The sequence below is a fragment of the Schistocerca piceifrons genome, chromosome 3, assembly GCF_021461385.2.
Source record: "Schistocerca piceifrons isolate TAMUIC-IGC-003096 chromosome 3, iqSchPice1.1, whole genome shotgun sequence".
NCBI classification, from domain to species: domain Eukaryota; kingdom Metazoa; phylum Arthropoda; class Insecta; order Orthoptera; family Acrididae; genus Schistocerca; species Schistocerca piceifrons.
The window spans coordinates 139,373,266-139,398,830 of NC_060140.1; positions in this window are offsets into that span (position 1 = coordinate 139,373,266).

The following is a 25,565-nucleotide window of genomic DNA, read 5'->3' on the forward strand; positions in this document are numbered from 1 at the left end:
ACATCACAAACATCCATGTGCGAGGCAGGATTCGAACCTGCGACCGTAGCGGTCTTGCGGTTCCAGACTGCAGCGCCTTTAACCGCACGGCCACTTCGGCCGGCTATTTTTACAAGGTTGCACTATCTTTAGTACACTGACATTTCGTTGCGGAGGTCAGAGGCACTAAATGCTATCCGAATATCCTGATTTAAGCTTTCCATGGTTTATTTAAACTACTACGGACAAATGCCAGGATGGTACCTACTGCAATGTAGCGGTAGACTACCTGTCACATCCTTATGGAACTAGGACCTTTCAATAGTTTACCATATATATATATATATATATATATATATATATATATATATATATATATATATATATATACAGGGTGAGTCACCTAACACTACCGCTGGATATATTTCGTAAACCACATCAAATACTGACGAATCGATTCCACAGACCGAACGTCAGGAGAGGGACTAGTGTAACTGGTTAATATAAACCATAAAAAATGCACGGAAGTATGTTTTTTAACACAAACCTACGTTTTTTTTAAATGGAACCCCGTTAGTTTTGTTAGCACATCTGAACATATAAACAAATACGTAATCAGTGCCGTTTGTTGCATTGTAAAATGTTAATTACATCCGGAGATATTGTAACCTAAAGTTGACGCTTGAGTACCACTCCTCCGCTGTTCGATAGTGTGTATCGGAGAGCACCGAATTACGTAGGGATCCAAAGGGAACGGTGATGGACCTTAGGTACAGAAGAGACTGGAACAGCACATTCCGTCCACATGCTAACACCTTTTTATTGGTCTTTTTCACTGACGCACACCACGCGTGTACGTGTACCTCACCCCTCATGGTAATGTACATGTGCGTCAGTGAAAAAGACCAATAAAAAGGTGTTAGCATGTGGGCGGAATGTGCTGTTCCAGTCTCTTCTGTACCTAAGGTCCATCACCGTTCCCTTTGGATCCCTATGTAATTTGGTGCTCTCCGATACACACGATCGAACAGCGGAGGAGTGGTACTCAAGCGTCCACTTTAGGTTACAATATCTCCGGATGTAATTAACATTTTACAATGCAATAAACGGCACTGATTACGTATTTGTTTATATGTTCAGATGTGCTAACAAAACTAACGGTGTTTCATTTAAAAAAAACGTAGGTTTGTGTTAAAAACATGCTTCCGTGCATTTTTGTATGGTTTGTATTAAACAATTACACTAGCCCCTCTCCTCACGTTCGGTCTGTTGAATCGGTTCGTCAGTATTTGATGTGGTTTACGAAATATATCCAGCGGTAACGTTAGGTGACTCACCATGTATATATATATATATATATATATATATATATATATATATATATATATATATATATAGTTGTCCATCGATAGTGACCGGGCCAAATATCTCACGAAATAAGCATCAAACGAAAAAACTACAAAGAACGAAACTCATCTAGCTTTAAGGCGGAAACCAGATGGCGCTATGGTTGTCCCGCTATATGGCGCTGCCAGAGGTCAAACGGATATTAACTGCGTTTTTTTAAAAATAGGAACCCGCATTTTTTATTACATATTCGTGTAGTGCGTAAAGAAATATGAATGTTTTAGTTGAATCACTTTTTTCGCTTTGTGATAGATGGCGCTGTAATAGTCACAAACATATGGCTCTCTATTTTAGACGAACAATTGGTAACAGGTAGATTTTTTAAATTGAAATACAGAACGTAAGTGCGTTTGAACATTTTATTTCGGTTGCTCCAATGTGATAGATGTACCTTTGTCAACTTACCATTTCTGAGAACGCATGCTCTTACAGCGTGCTTACCTGTAAATACCACATTAATGCAATAAATGCTCAAAATGATGTCCGTCAACCTCAGTGCATTTGGCAATACGTGTAACGACATTCCTCTCAACAGCGAGTAATTCGCCTTCCGCAATGTTCGCACATGCATTAACAATGCGCTGACGCATGTTGTCAGGCGTTGTCGGTGGATCACGATAGCAAATATCCTTCAACTTACCTCACAGAAAGAAATCCGGGGACGTCAGATCCGGTGAACGTGCGGGCCATGGTATGGTGCATTGACGACCAATCCACCTGTCATGAAATATGCTATTCAGTTCCACTTTAACCGCACGCGAGCTATGTGCCGGACATCCATCATGTTGGAAGTACATCGCCATTCTGTCATGCAGTGAAACATCTTGTAGTAACATCGGTAGAACATCACGTAGGAAATCAGCATACATTGCACCATTTAGATTGCCATCAATAAAATGGGGGCCAATTATCCTCCGTCCCATAATGCCGCGCCATACATTAACACGCCAAGGTCGTTGATGTTCCACTTGTCGCAGCCATCGTGGATTTTCCGTTGCCCAATAGTGCATATTATGCCGGTTTACGTTACCGCTGTTGGTGAATGACGCTTTGTCGCTAAATAGAACACGTGCAAAAATCTTTCGTCGTCCCGTAATTTCTCTTGTGCCCAGTGGCAGAACTGTACACGATGTTCAAAGTCGTCGCCATGCCAGTCCTGGTACATAGAAATATGGTACGGGTGCAATCGATGTTGATGTAACATTCTCAACACCGACGTTTTTGAGATTCCCGATTTTCACGCAATTTGTGTGCTACTCATGTGCGGATTAGCCGCGACAGCAGCCAAAACACCTACTTGGGCATCATCATTTGTTGCAGATCGTGGTTGACGTTTCACATGTGGGTGAACACTTCCTGTTTCCTTAAATACTGGTAGTTGGGAGCTCCAACGTCAGGCGCGTAATGGGGCCCCTTAGGGAAATGGCAGCAAGAGAGGGGAAGAAAACCAATGTGCACTCCGTGTGCATACCGGGCGGGAGTCATTCCAGATGTGGAAAGGGTCCTTCCGGATGCCATGAAGGGTACAGGGTGCACCCATCTGCAGGTGGTCGCTCATGTCGGCACCAATGATGTGTGTCGCTATGGATCGGAGGAAATCCTCTCTGGCTTCCGGCGGCTATCTGATTTGGTGAAGACTGCCAGACTGTGAGGGACGGGAAAAACCCACCGTGGTACAACAACAAAGTTAGGAAACTACTGCGAAAGCAAAGAGAGCTCCACTCCAAGTTTAAACGCAGCCAAAACCTCTCAGACAAACAGAAGCTAAACGATGTCAAAGTTAGCGTAAGGAGGGCTATGCGTGAAGCGTTCATTGAATTCGAAAGTGAAATTCTATGTACCGACTTGACAGAAAATCCTAGGAAGTTCTGGTCTTACGTTAAATCAGTAAGTGGCTCGAAACAGCATATCCAGACACTACGGGATGATGATGGCATTGAAACAGAGGATGACACGCGTAAAGCTGAAATACTAAACACCTTTTTCCAAAGCTGTTTCACAGAGGAAGACCGCACTGCAGTTCCTTCTCTAAATCCTCGCACAAACGAAAAAATGGCTGACATCGAAATAAGTGTCCAAGGAATAGAAAAGCAACTGGAATCATTCAATAGAGGAAAGTCCACTGGACCTGACGGGATACCAATTCGATTCTACACAGAGTACGCGAAAGAACTTGCCCCCCTTCTAACAGCCGTGTACCGCAAGTCTCTAGAGGAACGGAGGTTTCCAAATGATTGGAAAAGAGCACAGATAGTCCCAGTCTTCAAGAAGGGTCGTCGAGCAGATGCGCAAAACTATAGACCTATATCTCTGACGTCGATCTCTTGTAGAATTTTAGAACATGTTTTTTGCTCGCGTATCATGTCATTTCTGGAAACCCAGAATCTACTATGTAGGAATCAACGTGGATTCCGGAAACAGCGATCGTGTGAGACCCAACTCGCCTTATTTGTTCATGAGACCCAGAAAATATTAGATACAGGCTCCCAGGTAGATGCTATTTTTCTTGACTTCCGGAAGGCGTTCGATACAGTTCCGCACTGTCGCCTGATAAACAAAGTAAGAGCCTACGGAATATCAGACCAGCTGTGTCGCTGGATTGAAGAGTTTTTAGCAAACAGAACACAGCATGTTGTTATCAATGGAGAGACGTCTACAGACGTTAAAGTAACCTCTGGCGTGCCACAGGGGAGTGTTATGGGACCATTGCTTTTCACAATATATATAAATGACTTAGTAGATAGTGTCGGAAGTTCCATGCGGCTTTTCGCGGATGATGATGTAGTATACAGAGAAGTTGCAGCATTAAAAAATTGTAGCGAAATGCAGGAAGATCTGCAGCGGATAGGCACTTGGTGCAGGGAGTGGCAACTGACCCTTAACATAGACAAATGTAATGTATTGCGAATACATAGAAAGAAGGATCCTTTATTGTATGATTATATGATAGCGGAACAAACACTGGTAGCAGTTACTTCTGTAAAATATCTGGGAGTATGCGTGCGGAACGATTTGAAGTGGAATGATCATATAAAATTGTTGGTAAGGCGGGTACCACGTTGAGATTCATTGGGAGAGTGCTTAGAAAATGTAGTCCATCGTTCGACCTATACTTGAGTATTGCTCATCAGTGTGGGATCCGTACCAGATCGGTCTGACGGAGGAGATAGAGAAGATCCAAAGAAGAGCGGCGCGTTTCGTCACAGGGTTATTTGGTAACCGTGATAGCGTTACGGAGATGTTTAATAAACTCAAGTGGCAGACTCTGCAAGAGAGGCGCTCTGCATCGCGGTGTAGCTTGCTCACCAGGTTTCGAGAGGGTGCGTTTCTGGATGAGGTATCGAATATATTGCTTCCCCCTACTTATACCTCCCGAGGAGATCACGAATGTAAAATTAGAGAGATTAGAGCGCGCACGGAGGCTTTCAGACAGTCGTTCTTCCCGCGAACCATACGCGACTGGAACAGGAAAGGGAGGTAATGACAGTGGCACGTAAAGTACCCTCCGCCACACACCGTTGGATGGCTTGCGGAGTATAAATGTAGATGTAGATGTAGAACTATCCGGCGAACGGTCCGGTCACTTGGATGATGTCCAGGATACCGAGCAGCATACATAGCACACGCCCGTTGGGCATTTTGATCACAATAGCCATACATCAACACGATATCGACCTTTTCCGCAATTGGTAAACGGTCCATTTTAACACAGGTAATGTATCACGAAGGAAATATCGCCCGCATGGCGAAATGTTACTTGATACCACGTGCTTATACGTTTGTGACTATTACAGCGCCATCTATCTCAAAGCGAAAAAAGTGGTCCAGCTAAAACATTCATATTTCTTTACGTACTACACGAATATGTAATAAAAATTGGGGTTCCTATTCATAAAACGCACTTGATATCCGTTTGACCTATGGCAGCGCCATCTAGCGGGCCAACCATAGCGCCATCTGGTTTCGCCCTCCAAGCTAGACGAGTTTCGTTCATATATATATATATATATATATATATATATATATATATATATAGACGAGTTTCGTTCATATATATATATATATATATATATATATATATATATATATATATATATATATTACCCTTGTGAAACTGATACATGGGCGCATAAAACTACTGCAACTTCTACTAAATGCTGACCAAAGTTTTCCGTCTTGTATCTTGGAGTAGCAATTATTCATAGCCTTCTCGTCCTTGAGCTATATTTCAGAACGGAACAACCATCTTGTGTGTTGAACTTAAATTAATTTCATCCAAAGACATCTTTGGTAAAGTCATTCGGTAAAGGATACAGGAGAGTCCTGAAATACTCATAAGCGCTGTTCTCTGGATATGTGTAGAAAACGTCTATTCGGCAAAATGACAGCTGGCCTACTATTCCACATTGAATTGACTTTGAAAATTAGCACCCTTCGACGTCTTTTAGTGTTCGTTTGTATAGCAATGAATTATATACAGCAGTATGAAATATTGCTTTTGGGCCATTAAGGTACTGACTGGTTGGACGAGGCTTGCCAAGGACTACCCAACTCTGCCCTCTTCAGCTCAAAGTAGCACTTGCACCCAATGTCTCAAAATATTTGTTGGATTTCTTTTCCAGCCTCTGTCTCCCCCTACGGCTTGTACCCTCTACAGCTCTCCCAAGAACTACAGAATGTATTTACTGCTATCTTACTACATGTCCTATCACCGTATTCCTTCTTCCTATTAACGTTTTCCGATAATTCTTCTGTTCACCCACTCTGCTGAAAACCTCCTCATTTCTTACCTTTTATGTCTACCTATTTTTCAATATCCTTGTATAGACAACATCTGAAAGCTTCGATTCTCCAGTTTCCCTGTTTTCACCACAGTCCATGATTCACATGCATGCAGTGGTGTTGTCCAAACGTATACCCGCATAAATTTTTTCCTCAAATAAATTTCAATTCACAGACTCTTCATGTATCTAGTCTGAGTAATTTCATTTCTCTTTTCATCTTTCCTAGCTTCCATTCACATTAAAACTTCTCACACGTTCTGACTTGTAGAGCGTCAACATTTCGTCGCTTATTCAATCACCTGCCCCTTGGCAGTCCATTTCTGAACATCTTAATGGGTCTAACACGGGAAGTTCTGACAATGGCGATGTCATCACGGCACTTCTTCTGCTACAGCCCTGTAACAAAATATTTAACAGAAAAATGTAAATACACTCCTGGAAATTGAAATAAGAACACCGTGAGTTCATTGTCCCAGGAAGGGGAAACTTATTGACACATTCCTGGGGTCAGATACATCACATGATCACACTGACAGAACCACAGGCACATAGACACAGGCAACAGAGCATGCACAATGTCGGCACTAGTCCAGTGTATATCCACCTTTCGCAGCAGTGCAGGCTGCTATTCTCCCATGGAGACGATCGTAGAGATGCTGGATGTAGTCCTGTGGAACGGCTTGCCATGCCATTTCCACCTGGCGCCTCAGTTGGACCAGCGTTCGTGCTGGACGTGCAGACCGCGTGAGACGACGCTTCATCCAGTCCCAAACATGCTCAATGGGGGACAGATCCGGAGATCTTGCTGGCCAGGGTAGTTGACTTACACCTTCTAGAGCACGTTGGGTGGCACGGGATACATGCGGACGTGCATTGTCCTGTTGGAACAGCAAGTTCCCTTGCCGGTCTAGGAATGGTAGAACGATGGGTTCGATGACGGTTTGGATGTACCGTGCACTATTTAGTGTCCCCTCGACGATCACCAGCGGTGTACGGCCAGTGTAAGAGATCGCTCCCCACACCACGATGCCAGGTGTTGGCCCTGTGTGCCTCGGTCGTATGCAGTCCTGATTGTGGCGCTCACCTGCACGGCGCCAAACACGCATACGACCATCATTGGCACCAAGGCAGAAGCGACTCTCATCGCTGAAGACGACACGTCTCCATTCGTCCCTCCATTCACGCCTGTCGCGACACCACTGGAGGCGGGCTGCACGATGTTGGGGCGTGAGCGGAAGACGGCCTAACGGTGTGCGGGACCGTAGCCCAGCTTCATGGAGACGGTTGCGAATGGTCCTCGCCGATACCCCAGGAGCAACAGTGTCCCTAATTTGCTGGGAAGTGGCGGTGCGGTCCCCTACGGCAGTGCGCAGGATCCTACGGTCTTGGCGTGCATCCGTGCGTCGCTGCGGTCCGGTCCCAGGTCGACGGGCACGTGCACCTTCCGCCGACCACTGGCGACAACATCGATGTACTGTGGAGACCTCACGCCCCACGTGTTGAGCAATTCGGTGGTACGTCCACCCGGCCTCCCGCATGCCCACTATACGCCCTCGCTCAAAGTCCGTCAACTGCACATACGGTTCACGTCCACGCTGTCGCGGCACGCTACCAGTGTTAAAGACTGCGATGGAGCTCCGTATGCCACGGCAAACTGGCTGACACTGACGGCGGCGGTGCACAAATGCTGCGCAGCTAGCGCCATTCGACGGCCAACACCGCGGTTCCTGGTGTGTCCGCTGTGCCGTGCGTGTGATCATTGCTTGTACAGCCCTCTCGCAGTGTCCGGAGCAAGTATGGTGGGTCTGACACACCGGTGTCAATGTGTTCTTTTTTCCATTTCCAGGAGTGTACAAAAGAGGTTCAGTGAGGCTATGCAGGCTGTCCCAGGAATAATCTTCAATATTCAGGGATATGATAGGCACAATCAACCGAAGCAAACAAGGGCTCGACAATGCGCACCTTGAGAACTATGGGCACTCGTTCAATAGAAAAGACGTGTTTCACAGCAGAGAAGATGTACAAGTGCTAATGGTTCTTGAAGTATGTGCTTTAGAGAACATATTTGCTAGACTTGTTTGCTCAGAATGATCGTTCCTGTCTCATCGCTGAATATTAATCATTCGCCGCTCCCTTGTCCCCCCATTCTCCCCGCCGCCCACAACCCACATACATTCTCACCATCCGAGGCTGTCGCAGTTGCGACCTACCTACGGATAAGAAGCTCATTTTAGGTAAACATATGGATAACCATAACTGCTAGGTAACCGAGTGCTAGGAAAAGAAATCTTGAATTGTGTATGTAAGAAAGTGCATTCTGACCGTTTTTCTTATGGAATCGTCAACATAATTCACATGGCAGTAGCACAGTGAGATGACGAGTGAAAGAATGCTCTGTTTTCAGTTCACAGTGTCATGAGCTCTCTTTTCGCTAACATTTGTGTCGTCACTTTAACCCCGCAGCTCACTGAAGCGGTCAAATGACATCGCTGGGGGTTTACTCTCTGGAATCATCTATTTAGTGACATCAAATAAAAGAATGTTGACATAGTGCCTCATCTTCTACGACAATTCTGCCCTCTTATTACTACCTCATTACAGCAGTGACGTGCGCTACTTTGAAAATGAACACACTTCATACGCCGATATCGCATTGCACACACATTTATTGCTCCAAGATAACTCTGTTTCGACAGTCTTATGCTGCCAATACCTGATCTGGAACTTGCTATGAAACTGACACGTTACATTACATTAAGTCAAATCATAAAACCCACTCACCTCATACGTATGTGTTGATAAAAGTTCAGTCGATAAAATGCACACATATGATAGAAAAGCACGCAACTGAAATTCTCGTATCGTCCATGCAAGCTGGTGGTGAACATGATTCTCACAGGCTTGCTGCCCAGCACAAGACTGTAGCGAAGCGTTGACTTAGAGGCGGCGCCTCCTAAGAAGTTATTTATTTCGCCGCTGGTTGTCGGGAGTAATATGTGATAAATGGACACATAGGGAGGTTACCAGCAATGAACAGCGGTCCACCACAAAGAAAGCGTGATTTTTGAATGTGCTCGATGTAACAATCAGGAAAGCCACCATGGACGTTTGCCCACACAAAATCTGCAGTAATTACATACTGTGTGCTTATTGACAGTGCGAAAACGACAGTAATAATCAAAATCTTAAGAAAACAATATCTTTAATTTACAAAGCAAGATGGCGTAAAAAGAAGAAAACCACGGTGCGAGCGCGAATGCTAAAACCGGAGAGACCTTTTCCTCGTGGAAAAAATGGAAGAGGGGAGGGGGGAGGATGCTCGCAAAAGCCACGCAGTGTTAAACTTATACACATCAAAAAAAGTTTTGCATCACTTCGGTTCCGAGAGTTCCGGATCCTGTACAGGAAATTTGAATAGAGATCAAATTAACATCATTTCCGCCCTTTTTATTGCTCATGAAAACCACCCACTGCATGTTGTACCACCACACACAGAAACCTTCAGAGGTGGTGGTCCAGATTTCTGTACACAGCGGTACTTCTAATATCCAGTAGCACGTCCTCTTGCATTGATGCATGCCTTTATTCGTGTGGCATACTATCCACAAGTTCAGCAAGGCACTGCTGGTCCAGATTCTCTCACTCCTCAACGGCGATTCGGCGTAGATCCCTCAGAGTGGTTGGTGGGTCAAGTCGTCCATAAACAGCCCTTTTCAATCTATCCCATGCATGATCGATAGGGTTCATGTCTGGAGAACATGCTGGCCACTCTAGTCGTCCGATGTCGTTATCCTGGAAGAAGTCATTCACAAGATGTGCACGATGGGGGCGCGAATTGTCGTCCATGAAGACGAGTTCCTCGCCAATATGCTGCCGATATGGTTGCACTATCGGTCGGAGGATGACATTCACGTGTTGTACAGCCGTTACGGCACCTTCCATGACCACCAGCGGCATACGTCGGCCCCACATAATCCCACCCAAAAACAGCAGGCAACGTCCACCTTGCTGCACTCGCTGGACAGTGTGTCTAAGGCCTGACAGGATTGCCTCCAAACACGTCTCCGACGATTGTCTCATTGAAGGCATATGCGACACTCATCGGTGAAGAGAACGTGATGCCAGTCCTGAGCGGTTCATTCGACATGTTGTTGGGCCCGTCTGCAAGGTGTCGTGATTACAAAGATGGACCTCGCCATGGACTTCGGGAGTGAAGCTGCGCATCATGCAGCCTATTGTGCACAGTTTGAGTCGTAACACGACGTCCTATGGCTGCACGAAAAGCATTATTCAACATGGTAGAATTGCTGTCAGGGGTCCTCCGAGCTACAATCTGTGGGCAGCAGTCATCCACTGCAGTAGTAGTCCTTGGGCGGCCTGAGCGATGCATGTCATCGACAGTTCCTGTCTCTCTGTATCTCCTCCATGTCCGAACAACATGGCTATGGTTCACTCCGAGACGCCTGGACACTTCCCTTGTTGATGGTCTAGGCATGGTTGAACTACAGAAAACATTAGCCGTGTACCTCTTTCCTGGTGGAATGACTGGAAGTTATCGGCTGTCGGACGCCCTCCGTCTAACAGGCGCTGCTCATGCATCGTTGTTTACATCTTTGGGGGGTTTAGTGACATCTCTGAACAGTCAAAGGAACTGTGTCTGTGACATAATATCCACAGTCACTTCAGGAGTTTTGGGAACTGGGGTGATGCAAAACTTTCTTTTACGTATGTACTTCAAAAGTCATCTAATCCAGATTCAGATGCAAGCCTTACTGGGTGCGAGGTGTGTAGTACAGAATCAATCGAAATGATATATACTTTACCATAAAAATAATGAAGATGACTACAATAAAAGGAATTAATCGGTTGTGATGGTGCATACATGTATAATATGTCATACCGCATGTAGAGGATGTCTGTAGTCCATGCTGTGCGTCAAGAAGTGCTGTAAATGGGGGTATTTAAGCGAAATAGCAATAGCAAAAATCATGTAGATGAGTTGAGTCTAAGATCCATAATTAGTCTCATGGCTAACTGATGAGACGGAATCTGTAATATCGGCAACTGCTAAGGTATTATGATAAATAGGCTTCAAAATAATGCAGTAAAGATGAAATTCTAGATGACTGCCGTATGAGATACCCATTAAGTGTCGAATTCAGAGTATACATTCGTCATGTAATGTGACTATTACACGGGGGATAGGTTACCTATAAGGTTTGAGCGTAGCAGTATGGTACCTACAGGCTGTTCTGATATAAGCACCTACATGTCACTGTATACACGCTGTATTTATAAAGCAAACAAGTTGGTTGGAGTTATAATACAACATCAAAAATGCTAAAAAAATTATGGTCATCTGGTTCTAATTGGTCATTCAGAAGTTGGTCTTTCTCTTTTTACACCTGTAAATTTGTAAGTTTTCCAGTATATTATGCTTATTACCTTTGGGTATACAGTATGTAATTATTAGCCTACAGATCTTATATGGGCAAAGGCCAATGGTAATTTTATGTGTTATTGCCAGCTGGCCTTCCCAATTATTATATCGAGCACTTCGAAAAATCAAGCTTTCTTTCCGGTGAACCGCTATTCATTGCTATTAACCACTGTATGTGGTCATTTAGGCCTATCATATATTGCTCCCGACATCCAGTGGCAAGATAAATAACTTCTTAGGAGGCGCCGTCTCTAAGTCAATGCTCCGCTTCAGTGTGGTGCTGTGCAGCAAGCCTGTGAGAAGCATGTTCACCACCAGCGTTCGTGGACGATACGAGAACTTCAGCAGTCTGCTTTTTTATCATTTGTGTGCATTTTATCAACTGAATTTTTATCACCACATATATCTGTGGTGAGTGTGTTTTATGATTTGACTTAATGTAATGTAACGTGGCAGTTTTATAGCAAGTTCCAGAACACCAGATGACGGCAGCATAAGAGTGTCGAAACCGGCCATCTTGGAGCAATAAAAGTGTGTGCAATGCGATAGCGGCGTACGAAGTGTGTTCATTTTTAACCATACCGATCGCCCCATAGTACAGCATGTGTACATTACAAAAAAAGAACACTAATTTTTAGCTCCAAGGTGATGTTGAAGTTAGGTTGATTAGATGTAGTTGGAATATTAATTTGATTTATCATCACAAATAAAAAATGAAAACTAAGAAAAACATTTATAGAAAAGATGTAATCCTAGCTTTAGAATATATAAAATCCTAATTCAAATTAAAGAATGGACCACCTAAACATGTGAGTAACAAGCGTGTAGAAGCCTGTCACTCACATTAAACAGATTTTGAAATCAGTCAGTCATGTTTATCGTAATCCTTATAATGATTCCAAACTATTTAATATACCGGCAACCACAGCTATTGAAAGGCATGATGTTAGTGAGCACTCCGCTAAAAGCCGCTAAAATCGTTGTTTGTTAAAACACAACCGGTTTCGCAGCTTAAAGCTGCTTTACTATTCAGAGAATATCGTCAATATTGTGGTGAGAGAAAGGTAACGAAAGCGTGCTGCATTACCCTTCGCTCGCTCTGAATAGTAAATATCGACTAGGAGCGATGGGTATGTCTATGATCTATTAACGTTGTTGTACCTGATGATGCGTCTTTAAGCCGCGAAACCGGTGGTGTTTTAACAAACAACAATTTTACCAGCTGTTAGCGGAGTTCTTTCTTACATGCTTTGGAATGATAGTACCGACAGACAGATATCTTTGATGATATCATAGACAAGTCAATCATTGCAAAGATCGGACTGCTGACATGCATCTGAATTTTTATATTTAATTACGTAGCCTCCATTTAATGAGCTGCACAGCAAAACTTTGTTGCGGTCATGGGTGAGCCACAGCAGGCGGTAGGGGAAGTCGATCGTGGACAGTGGCCCAGTCTGTGGGATGTAAAGGCGACTTCTAAAGAGTGGATTTCTAAGAGCAAGGGGGGGGGGGGGGGGGGGAGAGGTTGGCCTGACCCGCTCCAAGCAGGCAAACTGTGTATTGACTGTGTGGTGCCAGCCAGGGTGTGCAAGCAAAATTCTTCAGAACCGAAGTGCGCAGTCAGTGTCTCGTTATCAAAAGCTCAATCTGAGGCACAATGACAGGTGTCCAGGACAACGCAGAAGAATTAAGTTTATGAATCGGAATCTCTTCTCAAAGGACATTCTGATTATGTCGACCATCCTTCAAGGAAAACGAAGGGAAGCAGGCTTCTCACGTGGGAAGCCATGTGGCAGTCGTCGTTAAAAAGTTCTTCTCTTACTCGTGGGGGAGTTTTGGCATCAGCCGGACGCTCCTCCATGTGGGCAGCAAATTTCTCTTTCTTGCAACATAGGAGGGCAGCTGATGGTTTAATTCGAAAAAAAAATCATCTAGGAGAGAATTTGGAACTGCAATTCAGTTCACTGTGTGATGTAAGAAATATCAGCTAGGAGGGGTGCTGGACTGCAGTTAATAAAAATCTTATTGATTAATCACTGGCTGAGTCATCCCCATTAGTGGTAGCTCATTTATGCGTACTTTATGCAGAGCAGAGTGAAAATATAGAAGTTCTCTGGGACACCCTATTTGGTGATACAGAAGGAGACAGTCTTGACTGGATGCTGCGGTGAAAGCTGGCACGTGTTATCTCGACAATCAGCTCACCACACCACCACTCATGAGTTGCTGACACTAGCAGGCCACAGCAGATGGAAGACTTGTGTCTTTGAGTTCTCGATTCTGTTGAGAGCAGTTTGCAGTGTGTGTCATCACAGGAGGATAATGATTAGGTGCTTTCCATTACTTTCATACTGAATGTGGGCAGGCAGCACGATTCGATCTAGTCTCGTTGACAAAGGCTCATCTACGACCAAGAGGGTTTAGGCATTTGCATGTGGAAGGTACACTTCGTTCCCTGGATGAGTGGTTTATGAGTTTTAGAGAAGAGCCTGTAGCCATGGTCGTCACTCACATCTTACCTACCATTTGTGGGCCTTGTCAAGCTGAACTAATTTTCAATTAAATTCCTCACACTTGTCTTACGTTTTGATTTTTGTGTTATTGCTATTAATGTTAATGTCTAGTTTTTTCTTAGTTTCATGTATGTACCCGTGAAGAGCAAATAAAATTGCGGTTACTCTGGACCAAAGCTTTCAATTCCGTAGGTAGTTGACTCCCTTCCAATTACTGATCCTTTATGATTTTGCTTTTGTTAGAACCAACAGCCAGCACTCACTTATAAGGTCACATTTTTTCATTAATCAGTCCATCGAACGACAGATTTATGTCCATATCTCAGTACATGGGAAACAATCTGCCTCCCCACGACTTCAAATGGGACAGATTATTAAATTACCAAAATTTTTGTTAGTTCCAGTCGGTTTCGCTCAATCTTTGTCTTTCTTTCTTTCTTTCTTTCTTTTGCTTGTGCCGTTTGGTCGGCATGGTTAATCGGATGTGACAATGTTAGTTGAAGGGATGGCCGGATGCCCTTCCTGCCACCACCCCATACCCCCTGGGAAGGAATTAGTGTACCCCCCAACTGTTGCGACTAGTGTAATCCATGGAATAGCGCGAAAGCGTTCAGATGTCTGCGAGCCGTGTAACTGAGGCGGGACGTGGGGACCAGCACGGTATTCACCTAGAGGGATGTGGAAAACCGCCTAAAAGCCACATCCAGGCTGGCCAGCACACCGGCCCACGTCGTTAATCCGCCAGGCAGATTCGATCCGGGGCCGGAGCGCCTACCCGAGTCCAGGAAGCAGCGCGTTAGCGCGCTCGGCTAACCTGGCGGGTTTTCGCTCAATCTTTGTGTGTCGAATAAAATAGATAATTATTGTATCCACCTGAGATGTAGCTCCACGCAACACAGGCAAGTACTGCCGGCTGCCGCCTAAACAGCATCAGCGACAACAACGCAGGAGAAGCAGGCAAATAGTCTGATAATAACAGTGTCAAGATTGTGCAGGGAACATCAAATGACCTCTCACGACGGACAACCCAGTAACCGACGGCCATCACTCAAACTTACCGAGAGCATTGGCATGTGCGTAGAGCTGTCAGTGCTAACAGACAAGGACCACTGCGTTAAATAACTGCAGAAACCAGCTTGGGACCTACGACTAACTTATGCTTTAGGATAGTGCAGCGCAATTTGGAGTTATTGGGCTATGACAGCAGACGCCTGACGAGGGTGCCTTTGCTAACAGCTCGACATCACGGGTAGTGACTCTCCTGGGCTCGTGACCATATCGGTTGGACCCTAGACGACTGAAAAACCGTGGCCTGGTCGGATGAGTCCTGATTTCTGTTTTTAAAGTTGGTAAGAGTTGAGGTAGGATTAGAGTGTTGCACAGACCCCACAAAGCTATCGACCCAGGTTGTCGACAACGCACTGTGCAAACTGGATGACAATGCTCCATATCATAGAGCCACGACTGTTCGCTGTTGGTTTGAAGAACAGTTTGGACAGTTCGAGCAAATGATTTGGCCACCCAGATCGCCCGACGTGAATCCCACCGAACATTTAAGGGACATAATCGACAGGTCAGTTCGCGTACAAAATCATGCACGGGCAACACTTTCGCAGTTAGGGACGGCTATAGAGGTAACATGACTCATTATTTGTACGTGGGTCTTCCAACATTGTGGAGTCCGTGCCTCGTCGAGATGCTCCACTACAGAGGGTAAAGAGAGGTCCGAAACGCTATTTCGAGATTCACCTGACAAAACATCCTGAATTAATTATGTTTAAGTAATACAACTTGTTGTGTCAGCGGAAGAGCCAACACCGTGTTACGAGGGGAGGCCGAAATGCACGCGTTTTAGCCCACGCAGACTGGCGTGAGGAGGGGAGAACTATACTGACGTGAGGTCTGGAACATGACAAAGAATTAGAATTCAGAAAGCTGACGTAATTAGTTTGATACTTAACTTTAATCCGTTAATGATGAACGTCGCTCTTGACAGTACACGATTCACAATATTATCTGTTCAGAATACATTCTTGAAGAATATGGCGCCTTGCTAGGTCGTAGCAAATGACGTAGCTGAAGGCTATGCTAAATTGTCGTCTCTGCAAATGAGAGTGTATGTAGACAGTGAACCATCGCTAGCAAAGCCGGCTGTACAACTGGGCGAGTGCTAGGGAGTCTCTGTAGACTAGACCTGCCGTGTGGTGGCAATCACTGATAGTGGCGACATGCGGGTCCGACGTATACTAACGGAGCGCGGCCGATTTAAAGGCTACCACCTAGCAAGTGTGGTGTCTGGCGGTGACACCACACAACTAGTAATGACTAATTAGTAAAAAGGTTAACATAGTTTGGTACATCAGTTATTTTCACCTACGTCACAAAACTAGGCTTGTTGTGTATATGGTTCACAATAAATTTATTGTAAAAACCCATCATCTAATAAAAACTCTTGTGTTTTTCTAAAGCTGGATGAGGGTAGAACAGAAATGATTTCTTTTGAAGAATGAACATCACACGAAATTAATCATGGCTGCTGATTAAATAAAAAAGGGTTTAGTTTTTTTTCTTGATCTTGGAAGTTCGTCTTCTTGTCGTAAAACTTGAACATAGAGGTCGGGACCTGAAATAATATTGAAGTATATAGGAGGCAAATGTTATTTGCATGCAGAACTTACTTTATTTTCGAGACAAACTCCTGGTGTTTACTGGTATACAGGGTGAAGAATAATTCGCTCACTCGGACTTCTCACGCACTGCGAATACAAAAACGTCTCTCACAAAATTGCGTACTGCGCGCGTTTCGGGCAGTAAATGGACGTGAAAGATCGGCAATCTGGCAACACAGTAATCACGTGTACGGTAACTACCTCTGATAAGGAGATAGAGTAGTGCTCTGCAGTTGGTATAGTGGATAGCTCTTTTTTTTGGGTTAGCATGCAAGAGATCGAGGGTTCGATTCTGGGTCGATGATTATTTATTCTTATTTGCTGAAGGTAGTCTGCATCGTCTTAATTATCATACAGCGATTACGGTGGTTCTTCTACAAAGCATTTGCAATTACGTACTACGAACACAGAAATGGAAGTACAGTCGTTTTCATTGGTCGGCTTTTAAAGAAACCTTTTGCATGTCGTGCACGCGAACTGTTTCGCAACAATGCATCTACTAGATTCTGAACCTGTTTTCTGTGTACCCTTCCCTAATGGTCCCATTGATTAATATCAACTATTATTCTTACCACGTTCATTTCCATCACAGTCCGTGGGGGCATTACATCACCAGTAGGTCTAGCAATGTGCTTTGCAAATAGTTTCGATGGGATCATTGGGGGAGGGTACATAGACAACAGGTTTTGAGTCTAGTAGATGCAACGGCGCGAAACAATTCGCGTCCACGACATGTAAAAGGCTTCTTCAAACGCTGAGCAATGAAAACAATTGTACTTCCATTTCTGTGTTCGTAGTAGGTAATTGCAAATGTTTTGTGGAAGAACCAACATAATCGCTATCTGACGATTAAGACGCCAGATACCGTACCACGCAAACTGCTTTTAGCAAGTAAAGACAAATAGTCTATGATACCGAATCGAACCCTCAACTTCCTGCATACCAACGCAAAACACTATCTACTGCACAAATTGCATACCGCTGCTGTCATTTGCTGACAGAGGTAATTACCGTACATGTGATTTCAGTGTTGCCACATTGCCAGTCTTTCATGTCAATTTACTGCCCGAAATACGAGCAGGAAGAAATTTTACAAGAGACATTTTTGTATCGCCAGTAGGTGAGGAATCGCGCTGCGGAGTCAGAGTGCGTGAATTTTTCTTCACGCTGTGTACATTATACAATATGAAATGTAGATATAATGTGAAAGTCAACGGATAGGAAACAGATAGTGATTTAAATATTAACTCCAATCACACGCTGGCGCTACGATGCTTTTAGGGCTTTTAACAGCAGCCTGCCTCCATCAGTAAACTTCCGTCAGTTACGTGAATATTTTATTGCAATCGGAGATACTATTCCGTGTGTAGATGAATAGACAGACAGCTTATCACCGAGGTGATTTTCGATTAACGGGCGTTAAACGACTTCCGTCGGCGAGCAATCTATTTGCCAAGTGGAAGCAGTTGTTTGTTTTAGCTAATTTCTGCAGTAGCAGAAGCCTATGTAGACCAGGTCACCAACACATGGTCGCGCGGTGGCACTAAATTTTAAATAAGCCGGTGCGAATCCTGGTGGAGGATAAAAACTTTTCTCTGTAATTTACGGAACTTTAGAACAGTGAAATCCAGACATTAAAACGGGTAAAACTGATGAACGTGTAGCTGAATGAAAGCTCGTTAATCCTATTTATTGAACTCCGCGTATACGCATTTCGTTGCATCTTCTGGCGTATGTATGTGTAAAAATTACCAGTACTATTATAACAGAGAATAAGTAATAACGTAGGCGGAATAAATTATTTGTGGATTGAATGAAAAACATATGTGATTGGGCATGGATTAACCAGAGGTCCAATATGCTTAATGTTAAATGTAGAGTTGTTGCATTATGAGCCTCTATAAGGGGCTATCTTTTCATATTATTTTTGAATATACAGTATACTGGCGTACTGCGGACTTACTTACATTGTGGAACGTGTCGCTATTATAGTTTATGATTGACAAGGTGTAATAGTCGACGCCGACCCGCAATATTCCAATAAAATGTGAAAATTAAAACTTGTGTGACGACGTTTTGTGTATGTCGTACTTGCAATGGCACGAATCCCTACAGAAGTGATAAAACTGGCTTCCGTCGACGCAAAAATATAAGGCTTATTCATTAAAACCAATACCGTTGAATATCAAATGTGCAGATCCCCTGTGCAAACAAGAGCATTATTGTTGAAACTTGTAAATGTTATATCTGGATAACGTGAGTGGCCCTACAAAAAATTTCTGTTGTAAAATGATAACTATAACGGATGATGTGCTGTCCGAGACTTAGAACAAGATTAATATTGCAATCAGCATAAACATACAGAACCTATCTTACTGATTGCCGGTGCTGTGGTAAGAGCCGATTACATCCCCTTAATTGATGATAAATGTTGCGACGGCTGTTCCATAATATCAATACGAAGACCATGTCAAACAAACGGCCTGTCTTGTGGGCGCAGCGTCGTGTAGCAGACGCGAGAACTGAACAGACTCGCCGGCGGTCACCATGTCCATCGTAAACTACAATAACTACATGTAACAGCAATATAAGTAAGTCCGCAGCACGCCAATATATGCCCCAAATCAATTTGCAAAACCACCCCCTTATAGAGGCTCACAATGCAATCCATTTTGCGTTTAACGTTAAGCAGACCCGCACTCTGGGTAATTCAAATTTACATGGTTTGTTAATTAGTCAATCCACAAATAATTTATTCCGACTATGTACTTAGTTAGTCGCTGTTATAATAGTATTTGTAATTTTTATACAGAGATACACAAAAATATCCAGTCAACATACGAAATGAGTAGAGGGAGTCTACAAGAACGTCAACAAATACGGCTAAAGTGGATTAACGAGCTTTCATTCAACTACATGTTCATCGTTTTACCCATCTGAACATCTGGAGTTTACTGCTTTAAAGTTCCGTTAACTACGTTCAAGTAATTTACCAGTAGTTACCCTTGGCTTAAAATTTCTCGGTAGTATTTTACCGGCAAGAGCAGATGTGGTGCTGTGATCACAAAAATTTGCGCTAATGTCCTGGACTGAATTCCAAACTTTTGTCCAGTGGCTCTTGGAATGAGAACATGTCTCACTAGTCTACATCTAAATATTCACTAGCCTACATGTTCATATATACTCTGCAAACCATGTTAGTTGTGTGGCAGGAGGTACTGAACATGGATTACGTGTCAGGGTTTCTTTCCGTTCCCATTGCGTGTGGAGCATGGGAAAAGGGATTGTTAAGAATGCCTTTGATCGTGCTGTAATGAGTCTAATTCTGCCTTCACGTATCATCTGGGAGAGGTACGTAGATAATTGAAGAATATGTCTAGAGTCTGTATTTGACACTGGTGCTTGAAAATTCGAAAGTAATTTTTCACGGGTTAATTTGCGTCTACTGTAGCGGGACTTTGAATTTCGCCGCGCTACACTCGTTCCCTCAGATAAAAAATATCCCGTCGCAGCGGTATGAGCGCTCGACGGCAGAAAAAATACTAAAATTGTAACTCTTTTTTGTTTTCGTTTTCTTATTTGTCTCTCGAGAGCGAAAGCTTAAGGCAGACGTGATCTGGTGCTGACGTAAAAGCTTAATAGCTAGTCTTGATCTGATTTTAATGTGTAGACATATTGAGGAAGTTGTTATGAAATTTGGAGGAGGGAAGCAACGTAAAATAAATTACATTTAATATCAAGACGGTTTTGTGTACATTAGAAATTCCCGGACAATGAAACTTATTGCAAGATTTCGGAGCAGACCTTTGACGCAGAAATGAAGTAAGAGATTTTTGAAGACCTGGACGCCGCACGAAACAAGAAGACATGTTAACATGGTAAAGAATTAACTCTAAGCTACGCAATTTCCCCCTGTCAGTTACATTTTGTTATTCTCGGTTCTTTTTCAATAATTTTTGTAGTAGAAATTGGTTTAACTTTTGCTCAAAAACGCCACAAGGACCACCCCAACAATAGCTTTTCCGAATAACGAAGTCCGATAGCTTTTCTGTAATACAAAGTCCGATTTGCTTTTCATTCTTCCCCTTTTTCACGGTCATTTACGATTTTAAAAAACCCATTTTCACTTACGATTTCTTCCCACATTTTCAAACTTTTTCTTTTCTTCTCTAATATTTTTCTTTTTTTTTATTAACCACTGCACTACCTTCAATCAGCTTCCGGCTTAGCGACATGTATAGACGCCTAGGAAGCTGTAAAATTCGTCCCACCGTGGCTTTGATGGTCTGCTGAACGCTTTCACATGCAGGAGAGACTGCCACCTAACGTTCTGCGTTCGCTTGCTGTTGTAGTCCTAGTCTTGCATGGACGCTTTGCATATCCTCTAAACCTGCACGGCCACTGGTGCAGTATTCGTGCGACTAAGGCTGCGGAAATCCAGTACTAGAATCAGAATTTATAAGAGCTATGTAATATTGAAAATCAAATAAGGTAGAAGGGATAGACAACATTCATCGCAAATTCTGTTGGGGGAAGTGACAACAAAACGATTATTGATGTTGGTGTGTAGAATGTATGAAACTGGCGATATACCATCAGGCTTTCGGTCAAACGTCAACCACACAATTCCTGAGAGCGAAAGACCTGACAAGTACGAGACTTCATTGTTTCTCCGCAATTCCACAATCTTGAAAGTATCCATGAAAGGCGCGCGCCTGTGTTCCAAACCTGGTCTGGCACAAACATTTCCGTACTGTCATTCCAAGCTATAGCACAAACACACCAAACCACAGGTGACAGATAATTAAGATTTTTAACGTCTCTAGATAGTTTTAAACAATAATGATTGGTGCCACTCCTAGTTACTGGTCAAAAAGGAATCGATAGTCAACGTCTCTTCATGCGTCGTCAACAACTATGACATGTGTGGGTTTCGACTTCCAGTCAGCTCAGAACTTGGTGTCATGTTATTTACAGTTCAGACATATGCACATATCGCTACTGCTGAAATAATTTTTGACGTCTATTCGTGACTGGAAATCAACGATGATAGCTGTTGGGTTCGAATCCCGGTAGAGCAAAATTTTCTCGCAACGGGTGAAAAATTACAGTTTCTAATATTTGATTGTGCTTAGTTAACAATTCTATTAGATGCTGTATTCAAATCTTCATCCAACACAAAATTTTATGCAATGTCATTTCAAGTTAAAACGTGCGCACACTTTGTTGCTTGTGATGAAAACCATATTTAAGCTCTTCCGTGGTCAGTTAACAGAAACAATAATTCCCGGATTGGAGTCCTGGGTTCCAGTTAAGAATAAAAATTTTCGTCATATAATTTCAAGGTGGAAGTAGCTTGTTGAAATCTGATTTATTGTAATAAATTTGAGTTTACAAGCGTAAGGACGGGGTATTTTCAAGTAACGAGTTTTCTGATATTATCATTATCGTGGTACTAATTTTCATCTAGATTGATAGCCGGAAAGAGCACTTATCTCTTGTGGCTTCTTGTGATAACCATTTTGTATAGTCATACGACCGTACCGGAAAGAGCAGAGGACATGCAAGGTACTTACGTTAGGTGGTTGTATAAAATCAGGCGAAACGCAGTTCAGGGAGTTCGGATACTTTTTAACACGATAGTATATTCTGAGAAATTTGTTTCTCAAATTATGGCCTATGTTTGATACTAGTCTTCAAAGCTGCAAATCTACGAGAAACATTACAAGCAAACAAGTAACGTATGTTAAGGCCATAAGGAGATAGAGAAAGTATATGAGGATATTGAATAGGTAATTCAGTATGTAAAAGCAGACGAAAATCTAATAATCATGGAGGATTGAAAGACGGTTGTTGGGGAAGAAATAGAAGGCAGGGTCACAGGAAAATGTGTTCTTGGTAGTAGGAATGGTTGAGGAGACAGACTAATTCAGTTCTACAACAAGTTTCAGCTATTAATAGTAAATATACTGTTCAGAACTCATATTTGGAATTGTACTTGGAAACGACCTGGAGATACAGGAATGTTTCATCTGCATTACATCATGGTCAGAGGAGATTCCTAAATCAGATATTGGATCGTAAGGTGTGCCCAGGACCTAAGAACAGCAACAGACCCAGAACACAATTAAGCAGGCTAATGACGAAGAATATATTGAAGTTTAAGATAATCGTAAGGAGAATCAGTGTGGAAGCAAGTGGGTCACTGAGGTATTGAGGAATTATGGGGCTCATTTGAAGTTAGCTAAAGACGTGGATGTTGCGGAAGCGAATACCACAGTTCAGGTGAAGTGGAATGGATATTTCTAAAATGTAATCACTGATATTGTTAAGACAAACATAGCTACTAGAAAGGCAACTGCGATCAAATCTTGTCTAGCAGAGGAAATACTTCAACCAATAGACTAAAGAAGGAAATACAAAAGTGTTCAGGGGAAGACAGGGATACAAAAAGTATAATTCACTTAGGAATGAAATAAATAGGAAGTTCAGGGAAGCCAAGGTGAAATGACTGCAGGAAAAATGTGAAGAAATCGAAAAAGAAATGAACATCGGAAAGACTGACTCCGAATGTATAAAAGTCAAAACAGTGTTCGGTGAAATTAAAAGCAAGGGCGGCAACATTAAGAGTACAATCAGAGTTCCACTTTTAATTGCAGAGGAGAGAGGTGGAAAGAGTACATCGAAGGCTTCTATGAGAGAGAGGAATTGCCTGATGACGTAGTAGAAGAAGAAGTTGGAGTTCGTATGGAGGAGATTGTAAAACCTCTGAGAAAATCAGACTTACGGAAAAATTTCATCCACACTATTCCGAAGGTCGTAAGGTCGATATGTGGGAGAATTACCCCAAAATCAAAGTAATAACTTATCCATCCAAGTTGCTAATAAGAATAACATACAGAAGAATGGAGAAGATAATTAAGAATCTGCTACATGATGATCAGTTTCTCTTTAGGAAAGAGAGGCATTCTTGATGTTGGGCTTGATAATGGAAACAAGACTGAAAAAAAAGTAAAAATACATTCATAGGATTTGTCGACGTAGGAAAAGCGTTCGACGATGTAAAATGATATAACATGTTCGAAATTCTGATTAAATAGGAGTAAGCTAAAGGGAAAGACGGGCAGTGTACAATAGGAAAAAAAAACGAAGAAGGAACAATAAGGGTGGGAGAACAAGAACTACGTGCTCGGGTTAAAAAGGATAGTAGACAGGGATGCAACCTTTCACTCCCATTGTTCAGTCTATACTGGGTGTTACAAAAAGGTACGGCCAAACTTTCAGGAAACATTCCTCACACACAAAGAAAGAAAATATGTTATGTGGACATGTGTCCGGAAACGCTTACTTTCCATGTTAGAGCTCATTTTATTACTTCTCTTCAAATCACATTAATCATGGAATGGAAACACACAGCAACAGAACGTACCAGCGTGACTTCAAACACTTTGTTACAGGAAATGTTCAAAATGTCCTCCGTTAGCGAGGATACATGCATCCACCCTCCGTCGCATGGAATCCCTGATGCGCTGATGCAGTCCTGGAGAATGGCGTATTGTATCACAGCCGTCCACAATACGAGCACGAAGAGTCTCTACATTTGGTACCGGGGTTGCGTAGACAAGAGCTTTCAAATGCCCCCATAAATGAAAGTCAAGAGGGTTGAGGTCAGGAGAGCGTAGAGGCCATGGAATTGGCTCGCCTCTACCAATCCATCGGTCACCGAATCTGTTGTTGAGAAGCGTACGAACACTTCGACTGAAATGTGCAGGAGCTCCATCGTGCATGAACCACATGTTGTGTCGTACTTGTAACGGCACATGTTCTAGCAGCACAGGTAGAGTATCCAGTATGAAATCATGATAACGTGCTCCATTGAGCGTAGGTGGACGAAACTAAAATGAGCTCTAACATGGAAATTAAGCGCTTCCGGACATATGTCCCCATAACATCTTTTCTTTATTTGTGTGTGAGGAATGTTTACTGAAAGTTTGGCCGTACCTTTTTGTAACACCCTGTATATCGAAGAAGCAATGATGGAAATGAAAGAGAATTCAGGAGTGGGCTTAAAATTCAGCGTGAAAGGATATTAATGTTAACATTCATTCATGACACTTCTATCCTTAGTGAGGGCGAAGAAGAATTGTAGGATCTGCCGGATTGTATGAACGGTCTAATGAGTACAGAATATGGATGACAGTAAACCGAAGAAAGACGATAGTAATGACAAGTATCACAAATGAGAAGGACGAGAAACTAAACATCCAATTTGATTATCACGATTTAGATGAAGTTAAGGAATTGTGCTATCTTGATAGCAAAATAAACCATGGCACAGGAAGCAACGAAGACATAAAAAGCAGACTGGCACAAGCAAAAAGTACATTCTCAGACAAAAGAAGTCCAGTAGTAGCAAACAGAGGCGTTAATGTGAGGAAGAAGTTGTATTGTATGGTAGTGGATCACGGACTCAGAAAAAATGTAACAGAAGAGAATCGAATTATTTGACATGTGGTGATTCAAAAGGAAGTTGAAAATAGGTGCAATAGGGAATGAGGGTTTTCTCCACAGAACCGGTGAGGAGAGAAATATGTGGGAACCAATGTCAGGAAGAAGGATCAGGATGACAGGAAATCTGTCCAGACATCGGGAAATAACTGACGTAGTACTAGAGGGAACTGTAGAGGATCAAAACTTTAAGGGTAGACAGCGGTTAGAATATGTTCAACAATGTAGGGCGCAAATGCTACTCTGAGATGAGGGGTTCTGC